The 14,043-nt window shown below is 40.5% G+C and overlaps 2 protein-coding genes across 2 annotated transcripts in view; one reads left to right on the top strand and one right to left on the bottom strand.

The window, feature by feature from the left end:
* The window catches only part of LOC102872745 (UPF0764 protein C16orf89-like), a 104,942-nt gene that overhangs the window by 62,643 nt on the left and 28,256 nt on the right, over nt 1-14,043 (top strand). The gene's annotated exons all lie outside the window — the stretch shown is intronic.
* LOC102866256 overlaps nt 1-14,043 on the bottom strand; it is a 49,933-nt gene that overhangs the window by 35,359 nt on the left and 531 nt on the right. The window lies entirely within an intron of this gene.

The raw sequence follows: 14,043 nt of genomic DNA on the forward strand, positions 1-14,043 counted from the left end.
AAAGCCCAGACAGATAATTTTCTAGATATGGTTTGGAAAATTTCAAAGGCAATGACCTCCTCAAGGCTTGGACTTCAGAGTACCTCTTGGGGTGGGATATTTAGTTCTTCACCCTGAGTTTCAGAGCCTTGAGAGAAGCCGCTAATGGGGCAGCACACACTTGGACCTGAAATAGTAGAAATGCTACTGTCCCATTTAAAGTGGCCTTTCTGTCTGGTCTCTCTATATAAGGAAGCTCCTAGCTTGGGTATATTTCATATCTTGGTGTATGAATGACTGCCTTTCACGTTCCTCCATATTTCTCTCTTCTTGTCCAGGTATCCAGCCAATGATTTAGCCAGAGTTCTGGAAGCTTCCCCATTCCTGAACCCATACCACAGCCTCCATGGTATATCAGACACTGCAATCCTCAGACTCTCAACCCAAGGACACCAGTGGCCACTGCGTACTGCAGCTGCTGGGAACCTGGTGAGTCTGACTGGCTCATCTCACTTCTGGTATAAACCAACACACTCTCTTTGGATACCAGAGATCTTGTTTAACCAAAGTATCCATTTAAACAAAGTTTAGATTCTGAGAAATTGCTGACACTTCCTTCTCTCTCACATCTCTTCTTGCCCATTTCAGCTGATCCACCAGCCAGACAAGCCTGTCTTCTTCCCCTCTTCCTACCACTGGGTCAATTCTGGCCTTTTCATACTGTTCCCTGTTCTTCAGCGATAGTCCCTGACTAGTCACTACACTTGTCCCTGCCTGAGGTAGATGCCAGCTGTCCTGGGATCCCCTTTCAGGTGCTCGAAAACTCCCTTTCACATAAAACACTTCCTCAGCTGTAATGAACCTGCACACACACATGTGTGTGCGTTCTCTCTCCCTCTCTCTCTCTCTCTCTTTTCATCTAACACCCCTACTCCTGTCTAACTGGTACTTGGCAGCTATTAGGGGTCAAAAATTAGACTCTTTGGGACAAGTTGTTAGGTGACTCGCTCACTGCTCAAAACCACAAGTCACTTCATGAGAGAAAGGGAAGGCAGTCTTTGGAACGCTATAGTACATTTCTCCTCTGTTCTATAGGGATTCTGTGAGTCAGGATCAGCCTCACAGCAGTGGGTGGTGATAGGTTAATGACTAATGCAGGATCCTACCCAGAAAAGGTGCAGATGGATCGAGGTGGCTCCATGTCTTGGATGGTGCAGGTTAGGGCACCTGTTGCTCATAGGGTTGCTTTGAGTTGTAGTCAGCTTAATGGCACCTAAAATCAACAACAACAACAGCAACAACAGTGGTTCTGTTAATACCTTATCGGAATATAAATTCTTTGTGGAAATGAACTGTTAAGTAATTTTTTAAAATCCACCACAGCATATTTATTTATTTAAGCCTCTTGTTTAGCATCAACAAGACCACGTGGAGACCCCTTGTATTTAAAGCTGGGCCCTTGTCTCCATTTTGGAGACTGTGTGAGGCAGCTGGATTCTGTATGTTGGGCACTTTTGTTTTGGTTGAGTGTTGTGTGGTTGGGCTTTTTTTTGGTTATTTTTAATACTCATATTTAGAGTCAACAAGACCATGTGGACGGCCCTTGTATTTAAAAATTGGTTACGCCTTCTGGCCTGTGGCCCTCGGGCTTCATGTTTTATTTTGGGGAAACATTCTAAGTTATACAGCACTCTTTTGTCAATTTGCTGTACTGAGGTAATCTGGGTTTGCTGTGATGCTGAACCTTATGCCATTGGTATGGGGTAGAGGGTGTCAAATGCCATAATGGCTGTCCATGGTGGACAGTGTTTGGTATATCTCCCAGTTTAAGACAGATTTGGAAGCAGAAGTGGAATCCAGTTCCTAAACCACATGCCTCTGAAAACTCTCTGAACTTGAGAAACAATAATAGTTGTAAAAAGACTTCAGGCATTTTTTTTCCTAGGGTTACTAAGAGTCATGCTCAACTCGATGGTCATCAACAACAACTACCATAGAATAGGCTCAGTGAAGGATACTTATCAGGAGTCAGTATCACCACTACCTTCAGATAGATTGCATTTGTAGGTAACCTGGGTATAACTACTCTGATATAAAGGCTATTGATGCCTTTGAATTACGGCATTGGAGAAGAGTAATGAACTTTAAAAAAAACCCCATGAACTTCAAAGAAGTCATTGTGAATCCAAGTAAGTTGAAATTCTTGATAGTTTTAATCTTTTCTCCATGTATCATCATGTTGCCTATTGGTCCAGTGTTAAGAATCTTTGTTTTCTTGACATTGAGATGGAATCCATACTGAAGGCTGAAGATTGCAACATTCAATATGAACCAACTCAATGGCAATACAGAGTTTCTCAGTGGTACAAATAAAGGTTTAACATGTTTGGCTGCTACATGTGAGTTTGGTGGTTATCTTCCACCAGAGACGCCTTGGAAGAAAAGCCAGAAATCTACTTATCCAATATCACCACTAAAAACTCTTTTGAGAATAGTTCCACTCTGACACACTTGGGATCACTGTGAGTCATAATTGAGTCAAAAGTAACTGGGTTAGAAGTGTCAGTGCAGTTTCCTGATCTGCACACCGGAGAAACATACCCCTTTCTAGATTTGCATTTCAAATATCAGGAGGGAGAGGGGACAGTAACTGGTCGTTGGTCTGCTCCACAATTGAATCCTGCAGTAACTGAAAGAGATTAGTGATTCCAGATCCACCTTCAAATCAAATAGTTTTGCATGCTGAATTGGATTTTAAGGGTTCAGGGAAATAAAACCAACCCAAACCAACCCACACCTTTATCCCATACACACTAACAAAAAACCATGATTGGATTATTGGTTAGGATTTTGTAAGAATTTTTGTTGTAATGGTCATGAGATGTTTTTGTCTATAGGTTTTTTGTGAGTTGTGTGTGAGTGTGTGTTTGTGGTGTCTTTGCCTGATTTTGATACCAGGGTTATGCTTGCTTTATGGAATGATTCTGCAAGTGTTCCTTCTTTTTCTTTTTTGAAAAAAAAATGAGACAGAATTGGCGATAGTTCATCTCTGAATGTTTGGTAGGTGCTGTTGAGTACAGCTTATGCTTAAGCCCTGAAAATGCATAAACCAAAATTAATAGACTTAAAAAAAGATAGACAATAAGACAATAGTAGTAGATTTCAATACATTCTCACAAAAGGGCATGTAAACTGTAAGGAAATTCCACAACAATGGTGAAGAATTATTATATAATCAGCCAACTAACCAGCTCTCATTGACAAGAGACTTCTGAAATTCAAGATGGATTCAGAAGAGGTCATGAAATAATAAATAATAGCCATTGTCAGATGGACCTTGAATAAGGCAGAGAATACCAGCATTGTGTTTACTTGCATTTTATTAAATGTATTTGTCTGTGTGGTTCATAACAAATTATGGAAACATTGAGGATAATAGGAATCTTAGAACACTTAATTGTACTTATGTGAAACTTACATATAGACCAAGAAGCTATTGTCCAAACAGAACAAGGAAACACTGCAAGATTTATAATAAAGAAAAATTTCTACATACTTATTTAATCTATACTGAGCAAATCATTGGAGAAGCTGGACTATTTGAAGAAGAATGTGGGGTCAGGATTGTAGAATAATTAATTAACAACCAATGTTATGCTGATAACACAATCTTGGTTATTAAAAAATGAATGGGACTTGAAGTGCTTTGTACAAAAGATTGAAAAAAGCAGCTGTGGGATCAGCAAAAGCTGGGGAAAGGCCTTGGGCTGGATGCCTTTTAGTATTCTGTAAATTTTAATTATAAAATCCTTGTTGAAATGACTTTGCCAAATACTGTTTCCCAGTCTGTAGGATGTTTTCATGCCACCCTGAGGGCAACGATTTCTGATGCATAGGAGGATTTGACAATTAGAAGGTTCCATTTATTGATTTTACCCTCTTTTTGTTATGCACTTTTTTAGTATGTTTGCAAATCTGTTCATGCCATAAACTAAGGATTCTAAATTAGTTCTTGCTTTTTCTCTTCTGATCATTATGTGTTTTGGTCTCACCTATAGGTTTCCAATTCACGTTGAGTTAATTTTTGTGTATAGAGTGAGATGTGGATCCTGTTCCAGTTTTATGCAATTAGATGTCCCATTTTGCTAGCACCATGTGTTAAATAAGCTATTGCATTCCAATTAAAAAAAATTTCATTTTCCTTGTGTGATTATCAGTTAGCGTCCAAGAAACCCTTATAGAGTGTATCTATCATGAACAGAGATGAAAAATTTTTAACAAAATATTAGCAAATAGACTCCAGCAGTAGGTTAAAAAAAATTCTTCATGATTAAGTAATGTTTATAACAGATATCCAAGGATGGTTCAACATAAGATAAACAATTAATATAATTTTTTATATTGATAAAACAAAGATAAGCACCATATGATCCTATCACTTGCTTTAGAGAAGGCCTTTGGCACAATATAACACCCATTCCTGATTAAAATATTCAACAAAGTAAGAATAGAAGGGAATTTCCTCAACAGAGTTAGAAGTATATATGCAAAACTAAGATCCAATGTCATTCTCAAAGCAGTCTCTTTGCAAACAAAGACCAAGCAACCTTGCCTACTATCACTCCTGTTCAATATTGTACTGGAAGTCCTAGCTAGCTAGGGCAGTTAGCCAAGAAAAGAAGTCAGAGGTATCCAAATTGGCAAAAAGGTGATAAAACTATCATTATATGCTGATGATATGGTAGTGTATATAGAAAATTATGAAGAATCATAAAAAATACCTTTTAGACTAATTTAGGCAAAGTGGCAAGATATAATATCAGTATACAAAAAACAATTGTATTTCTCTATAGCAACACAGAAAACTCTGAAAAGGAAACTAGAAAAGCAATATAATTTAAAATAGTCAGCCACTAGATAAAATACTTAACATGCCTCTGGAAGCTTTATGAACTTAGAGAAATGATGGGAGTTCTGTTGTTATATTTGTTCAGAGGGTTGATATTAGTTGTGCTCGACTCAACAGCAATCAAGAAGAACACTAACAAGCCTAACTAAAGACACAAATGACCTATTTAAGGAAAATTATACAATGCTCTTACAAGAATCATAAAAGACCTATTTATATGGATAAAAATATACCCTAATCATGGATAGGAAGACTCAACATTGTGAAAAGTACAGTCATACAAAGTAATCTACAGGTTCTGTGAGATCCCAACTGATGCCATTCTCAGTTTTCAAGGATAGAGTAAAAGCAATTTCCAATTTAGTTTGGAAAGGAAAGTGACCCTGGATAATCATAGCTTTTCTGAAAAGTTAAACAATGTAGGAGACATCACACTCCCTGATCTCAAAACCCATTACACAGCCACAGCAATCAAAACAGCGTGGTATTGGTACAACAGCAGGCACATAGACCAATGGAATAAAATTAAGAATCCAGAAATCAATCCATATGCATATGGGCAATTAGCAACAATTAATTTTTAGTTTTTCTTTACTCCCATATGTCCTTACATCCTCATTGGGGACTTCTATCCAAAATAAACCCTAATAAGCTGCAAAGAAAAAATAATAGATAGCAGTTCAACTTGTGATACCACTAAATTTCAGTCTGTAAATGAGAAGGAAAGACATGACTTGTTTAATGATTTCCTGGGTCAGTAGTCCCAGATGTCATGGACTTCTAAGAAGTGAGCCTGACCAATGTGATGTCAGGAATGGGTCGATTCCCAGGTTTTGTTGTTTAGCATTGCCGCAAACTTTTAAATCGATGACCGTGCTTAGAAACACATTCCCCCCCCCCCCGATTATTACTGTTATTTGCGGCAATGTGTTAACCTTGTTTTAGTATTAGAGAGGTACACTCCTCCCAGAAAGAGCAAAATTGAAGAGATTACTGGAAAATTATTAAATTGGTGTATATTCTGTCTAAATTTTCAACAACTGGAAAACATCCTCTTGGTAGGAACTCTTTATCTTTTTAATACTTGGTATCATTAGATTATATCGTTTATGTAACTATTTATAATTATTCCCAGTTCCTAGGCTATAAGTGTAGCTATTTTTGTTGGGTTTTTTGTTTGTTTGTTTTGTTTTTAAGTTAAAATTGATGTTACTATTTAGCTCAAAGTACTGTTAATGGTTTCAAACCAGAAATTACACTGGGGAGCTCTGAAAAAAAAAAAAAAAGAAAGAAAGAGAAAAAGGTAAGAAAGTAAAGCAGGAGTGTGAGTCATTGCCAGCGTTTTCAGATGCTTGGCTGGGAAAAATCTAGATTTTCAGTGAGCAGAATAGGGGATGCCAGCAGCAAACTCTTGAGAACACACCAGGGGCTGTGAGTATGAAGATAGGAGATACTGGAAGATAAACTCAGGGCACACACAGTCCAGTTCACAAAGAAAGGGTTCTTCAGGTTCAGGGGCTCTCTGTGAAGAAAGATCCTAGCTGGCCTATACAGTCATGAACTAGAGGAAGCCCAAAAAAGGTAAAAATAAAACATAAGCAGAAAGTTCCCAGGGGATCTAGAAAAGAAAGGTTCTGAGCATTCCAAGTCTCAGTTAATGACACTAAGACTCTTGAATGAATGAGAAAAGCAGAGCAATGTTTTTAGATAAAAGTTTCTTGGACCCCCTCTGCATGGCTAGGGAAGAACTTTAGCTTTGCCCTTTGGTTTTTCCAAAGTCAGTCCCTGTCCCCAGGTGTTTCAAAGTCCCCTGACAGCACACCAGGACAGAAGTAGGATAGTGTTAGAGCCTTCTCAAGTTGTCTTACTCTATTTTTATGTAAACTTCCCCCCTCTCTTTTTTAAAATAATTGTGATTTTACCAAAACTTTACAGAAAAGTTGGATTTTCATTCATTGTTGCACATTTTCCTCCCAGTTCACTTTAAAAAATATTTTCCTTCATTGTCACCTCATTTCCTTTCTCCTCCCTATAAACATTTTTCAGTACAACGTTTAAAGAAATGACAAAGAATCTGAGCGTTACCTCCAATGTGAAAACCCAATTTCTCTTGTCATAAAAGAGAAAAGAAACTATCAGCCTCATTCTTAAAAAGTATTCTTGCAGAAACTGTGGGCCAAGTCTTCCCTGTTTGTGGTGGAAGCTCACAGTGGACATGGAAGTACCACACGCTGACAGGGCTTCAAGAAGAGAATCAGGCTCAGTTACAGTACAACGTGTGTTTCTGTAACTGTTGTCTTGAAAGGGTCCCTTGCTGAGCAGCCTAAAGCATCTTAGTGAAGCTGGCCCATTGCCCTCACCCTTGGGCTGTTCAGAACATGCAGGGGACCCATTCTATCACAGACCCTGCTTACCCTGGGGAAATACCAAACCAAGGACAGGGCAGGTGCAAATATAGCTGGCTCAAGACTTAGTATATTTATCATTTGATTCCCACAGTGCTCTTTGACTACCCTTTTTTTATGTCAAATGAAAGTGATGGTCATACTGTCAATGAGTACTTGACTGATTTTAATCTAAATTGAAATTGGGAATCTCAGACAGTTTCCTTGAGTTCTCACAATTCAAGAAGATATGGACAATATCTTATGGTTCCCACGCACCAAGAGTAACTCTGAGATTTCTGGGACATGTCTTCATTACAAAAGAATGTGCTAATTTCCTTGGGATTAAAGGCTCCAAGTGAGTCACTCACGAGAGATAATATACAGCCCTGCTTATTTCATACTGCTTCTAGCACTCAGGAAGGTCATATGAAATTTCTGCATAGGTAAAAAAATTTACATCAACTGGGAAGAAAAGGATTGGTAAACAGCACCACACGAGAAGAAGCCTGGCAGTTGACTTCTTGAAATATAAACAATGTAAAGAATATATACTGCTGTTGGTGTGATTTTACATGGTACAACTACTCTGAAAAGCAGTTTGGAGTTTCCTCAAAAACCGAAACAGAGCAACTCTGTATGACTCAGCTTTTCCACTGCTAGGAATATATCTCAAGGAAATTAGAACTGAGACACAAACGGCAATTGGTACACCAGTGTTCATAGCAGCATTATTCACCATCACAAGAACATGGAAACAGCCCAGATGTATGATTACAACTGAATGAGTTAAAAAATTTGGTACATTCACACAATGGAATATTATGCAGCACTCTGAGGCAACAATTTCTATAAATACTACATAACATGGGAGAGACTGGAGAGCATTATGCTGAGTGAACTAACTCAGTCTCTTAAGGACAAATACTGCATTAGGCCATTTTTGTAAACTAGTAGGATAACTAGTAAAATATGTGAGGATCCAAGGGAGGAAGGTGTGGGAGCAGAGAGGTGAAGATGGGTAGAAGTGAAATCAGAGAGTGACACAATTTGATGGGAAGAGGGAGAGGATAAAGGAAATGAGAAAGATCTTGTGGGCACCTGAAAAGACAGTGTAATGGTGGGCATAGTGCAACAGTGATTAAGTTTTATAAAATATAGTGCATGGAAAGGATTGTATGAAACACAACGTGAATGGAGAATAATGTGAAGCATAATGTATAGGAACTTTGTAAGGAAGTCAATATAAAACAAGAGTTGAAATAACTAAGAAAAGGAAAATATATGAAAATCTTGCTGTTGTGTGAATTTACACTCAGTGACACTGTTGAATAGAGCAGAAATGCTCCACAGGGCACCCGGGTCTGAACAAGCTCTAGGAGCAGACAGCCCCACTTTCTTTGGTGGAGCAGGTGGTGTGTTTGAAGCCCTGAACTTTGGGGCAGCAGCAGAGAACATTAGCCACTATACCACCAAGGACTTTATTCTGTGGATATCACAGATTATAAAACCCTCTGGAATAGTTCTAGTTTGTAACATATGAGGCCTCCAGGAATTGGAACAATGATCCCAATTTATTTGGATCCACAGTCAACATTCAATGGAACAATTCCACAGTCAATATTCAATGGAACAATTGTAACGTAAACAGAAGACATTTTGCACTTGGAAAATTTGCTGTCAGGGATCTCTCCAAAGTGCTAAAAAGCAAGGACAAAATTTTAAAAACTGAAGTACATTTCATTGCAGTTAGAGACCTCTCCAAATTATTGAGGGGTAATGCCATTTGAGGACCAAGGTGTGTGTGAATCAGGTTGTAGTGTTTTTTTTTCTTTTGTTTTTTATAATTTTTATTATTTTTTTGTGTGTGTACCATCAAATCAGATCTGACTGGTACAGGAAGAGATTGTTCCTCCTTCTCCAGCAGAGCATCTGGTGTATTTGAACTGCACACATCTGGGATTGTAGTGCAGATTCTTGCCACTTGGCCACCAGAGCTCACCAGGCCATAGTGTTTTTGATTACTTGCTTTGCCTCTGAGACCTGGACAATGAATAAGGATGACAGAAAGAAAAGAGCCTCTGCTTCAGACCACAATGTTTTTGATTACTTGCTATGCTTCTGAGAGCTGGACAATGAATAAGGATGACAGAAAAAGAATTGACACCTTTGAGCTGTGGTGTTGGAGAACATTGAACATCCCATGAGGACAAAAAGATATACTCTGGAGTGGGTGCAGCTGGAGTGCTCTTTGGAGGCAAAAATGATGAGGCTTCTCCTCACATACTTTGGGCATGTTGCTAGGAGGTGCTATTCCTTGGAGAAGGACATGATGCTCAGAAGAGGGGAGGGTTGGCGAAGGAGAGGCAGACCCACAATCAGATGAGTTGGCATGGTGACTGGTGCAATGGGCTCTTGTATGTCAGGAAGGGGGAGGTTGGCTCAGGAGGGAATAGGGTTCAGATCTTTTGTTCATAGGGTCACTGTGAATCTTGCTCAGCTTGAAGACACCTAACAACAATAACAACAATCAAATGCATCTGATTTAAACCATGGGTTTTGAGTTGCTTCATATGGTCCTGAAAGTTGGACAGTCAGAATAAAGATGAAAGTAGAAGAGTCAGTGCTTCTGTTTCTCCTGAATTTTGGTGCTGGAGAAAAGTACCAAATACCCCACAGACTACCAAAAGAACAAACATGGCCTGTCTCAAAGGAAGTCCAGTCAGGGTGCTCCGTAGAGGCAAACATGGTGAAATTTTCTCTCATATACTTTGAGCATATTGTTAGAAAGGACCAGTTCCTGGAAGAAGTCATCATGTTTAAAAAGGTGGAGAGTCGGAGGGAGATAGAAGAAAACCCTTGACAGGATGGACTGACAAAGTGTCTCTAACAGTGGACTCAGACATATTAGAGAACGGGAGGATGGCTCGGGACAGGGCAAGGTTTACATCTCTTTTTCTTAGGGTTGCTGTGAGTGGTAGGCAGCTTCACAACATTAATAACGATGCCAGCAGTGGCTCAAGACAAAATCCTAAAGGCAACATCCTCATCCATCTTAATTGTGTCAGCAGTGTTCTTAGGTTAAAGACAATAATATATGTAAGATCATGTTCTAGACATGCTGGCTTGGCTCAGTGGGCTTTACAATGGACTCAGATGTGCCAGTGATCATGAAGATGGAACAGGACTGGGGGATGTTTTCTTTTTTAGTAGAGCACAAGGTAATTCACAGCAGTTGTCCTTCCTAGAAGCCTCTGCAGAGTCAATGTGTGTCCAGTCAGCACAGACAGGTGAGTCTTATCTCGCCCTTATCTGATATCTGCGGGAGGAGGAACAGAAGGAGGAGGCGTGTGGAGGGGGGAGAGCCTTCCTGACCCAGACGTTGGGTATAAAAGTGCTCGACCATGTGAGAGCAGAATGAACCATGTCCACCCTTGGGATGCTGCTCCCGCTCCTGCTGCTGGTCGCGTCACTCCTGCAGCCAGCATCACTCCTACAGCCAGCGTCACAGCGCTTGTTGAAAAATATTCAAGGGCATGCTCAAAAAGAAAAAGTGCGTATAGCAGATGGGATCCTGTCCTCTCTGAGTGCAGCCACCAGTTGCCTGAAGACGAAGGGGAATCTCTCTATGGAAGACTATACTAGCCTCCGAATTCTGGAAGGTGAGTGGGCTGCCAGTCACACTCTCCTCTGAGTCTAGTGACCATCAGATAGAGGAGAAGTCTGCTCAGGTCACAGAAAGAAACAAATGACTCATATCTCCTGACTGTCCTGGACCTGGGAGGGATGCTTGTGGACTATATATTTTAGATGAATGACTTCAGTTCAACAGGAGGGTAAGAATTGTATGTTGTTATTTCCATAGCATAGGTCATTTGCACTGCTCTGCAACCATGCTACTAACAAGGTAAGGAGCAGAGTGTTTCCTTTCATTGGGCATTTATGGGGTGACCACTCCCGTGGTGGGATGCAGGTGCAGAGAATAGAGACCCTCTGCTTCCAGCGGAAGCCCCCTGTCAGTACTGATAGAAGACGGTAGTGCTTCTTGCACTTTGGAAGATTGAGGATGACTTGGTGTCCCTGCCTTCAGCTGGGTTCTAGGCATGGATTCCCCAAACCACCCATCACCTCTGTGATGTTGGCAGAGTTTGCACATGCTTGGAAACTCAGGGTTCCACAGGAGGTAGGGTTACAGGATAAATCAGCTTCCGTCCCTGGAGCCACACCCTGACTTCACAACCATGTGGGCTCCTCACATTTCCCTCTGTAACCCTCGTATGACAGGCTCCCTTCTAGAGAGCCCCCAAGCTTACATCTGCACCCTCATCAACCAGCATGAACTAGGGTGAGGCAGGAAGGAAGCACTGCACTGTGAGCTGATTCCAACTTTTCCTGTTGGATTTGTAGGAATGTCATGCAGTTACGGGGCCTCTCTCTTTCCTCATCTCTGTATATTCATTTGCTTGTTTAATCTCTTTTCTCTTTCAAAGGAGATTGACTGAAGACACATTCTGTGCAAATACACAATCATTTGTATGGCAAATAAAATCCATTTCCAAATGGAATTGTAATCAATACAGGGTTTAGGATTTAAAACAATATATTTTTGTGGGGCAGCATTACAGCCACTAGTGGTCACAGTGAGAGGAACTGTGAGATCGGATGCACATGTACATTTTGGAGGGAGACGTGATTAAAGCTAATGCAGTAAGTGTTCTAACTACATATTTCTCCTGCACACATGGAAGTTGAACTAATTGTGTTCCCTCCTAGCGTATGTCAGAAGTGTTAAGAAGACATGGGCCAGGAACCCCGCAATGAAGCCAATAAAAAAAAAGATGCAGACGTTCTCCAAGAAGCTGGAGGAGCTTCTCACCACATCCATGTCTGACCTGTTCGAGGCTTTATCTGGCAACCTAGGCGGTAACTACTCACAATAGTAATGCAGTGTGTTACAGCCTCCTCTGAGGCGTGGGATGGTCAGAACCACCTACCACCCTAGACAAATCTAACTGTGGTTTAAGTGTTCCACTCAAACTTGACTCTAGGTTAGAAGGTCCCTCCCTCCCATGTAGTTGTCGTTAGGAATCAACAATTCAAGAGTCCTAGTGACCTGATGAACACCAGATCTGAACCTTGATCTGTCTTGTGCCACTGAGGACACTGTTTGCACTTCCTCCAACAGTGGTTGGCTTGTTGTGTGGGCAGTCCATGGTAATCAGAGTGTCCTTGACAGCACATTGCCAAGTGCACCACGGCTTTTGGTGTTTAGAGTGCTACTAGCATGTTGATGGTGGAGCGAAGTAAAAGGAGCTAGTTGAGAGCGTCAGTCTTTTTCTCTGTCTATCACAGTGTGTCATCATCCCTCCCAAGAGGGTGAAAGAGTGGATGTCAGCTTACTATAGGCTGCTCCCTCCCATGGTTGTGGTCCTCATCCTAGAATAGTGGTTTATACCAGAGTGTGGAAGATCTAGACAGTAATTGAACCACTTCTACTGCAAAGACTAACATCTTGCAATAATGTTTTTTGGTCCCTAAACTACTTGAGTGTCTGTTCTTGTTAGCCTAGGGTATAAGGGTCTACTGTTTAAGGGTCAATCTATAACATAGATAATAGGTTGTATTAATGGCTGACATGGTCCACATTACTAATTCATCAACCTCAGCTCAGGTGACTCCATGGGTAGCAGAGGTAACTGTCATCGATAACACTATAATGTTTGATATGTTAGAAGAAGATTGCAAAGCCTGTATTCTGAGGCTACTTGGGATTAGAATCCACTTCTAGTAACCATTAGCAACACCCACAGATTCTGAAATCCAAGGAGTCAAGTAGTATTTGTAAAATTTCTCCAAGTTCCATGGGATATTACCAATTTTATCTAAGCCAAGAGACCTGGTGGTGCTATATTTTATTGCTCAAATGCCCACTATAAGTTGGAGAACTCAAATCGACTGTGGTATGGTGGAGTTAAAAGTCAGGCCATCTGTTACAGTAAAGATGATCTTTGAATGACAATTCAGGACCATTTTCCTTAGCCCTATAGGCTTGTATTGAGTTGACATTGATTTGGTAACACATGAAACAAGAAAAGTCAAAAGCCTGGTTAAACTCTCTTCTTGATTTTTTTTTTAAATATTTTTTTGAATTTGTTTCTAGAATGATTTGTACCAATGGATTCCCCAAAGTAATGACTTGAAGTCACACAGGCTTGTGGAAGAGCTCAGGGACAGCTTGATGTGGGGCATTAATATAATTACATCTCAATCTCAGAACGTCGAGTGAAGGGGAATTAGCCGGTGCACACTTACATCGGAAACACTCGAGAGCTGCAACTTGCCCCGTGCAGCTTTCTCCCTGAGGCCTGTATCTATTATTAAAGAAGCCCCTTGATTGGATGTATATTTTACACCTTCCCCTGGGTAGTTACTTCTATCTCTTTACATGTTTGTCACTACTTTACATTTTTTCTTTTAGTATCAGAGGTTTTCATCCTGGGAGACTTCTGGAAGGTTCCTCAAGCTTTGACTCGTACCAGTGGCTCAGTGATCCCCAGTGTATTAACCCCCCTAGAACTTCTGAAGGTGAATAACAGCGAGTTATGCATGATAAATCTACTGCAAAACAGGTGGGTTCAGCTGCCTAAACTCATCTTCTATAGATTCCAAAGCACTCTCCTTGGGTTCTGAGTGTCCCCACATCTGAATCCAAAGGTCTATGTAAAACTCAGTCCAGTTGCCCAGGAATCACAGACACTTCTTCCTCCTACC

This window comes from Elephantulus edwardii, unplaced genomic scaffold, assembly GCF_000299155.1.
Source record: "Elephantulus edwardii isolate Elephantulus edwardi_28Jun2011 unplaced genomic scaffold, EleEdw1.0 scaffold00162, whole genome shotgun sequence".
NCBI classification, from domain to species: domain Eukaryota; kingdom Metazoa; phylum Chordata; class Mammalia; order Macroscelidea; family Macroscelididae; genus Elephantulus; species Elephantulus edwardii.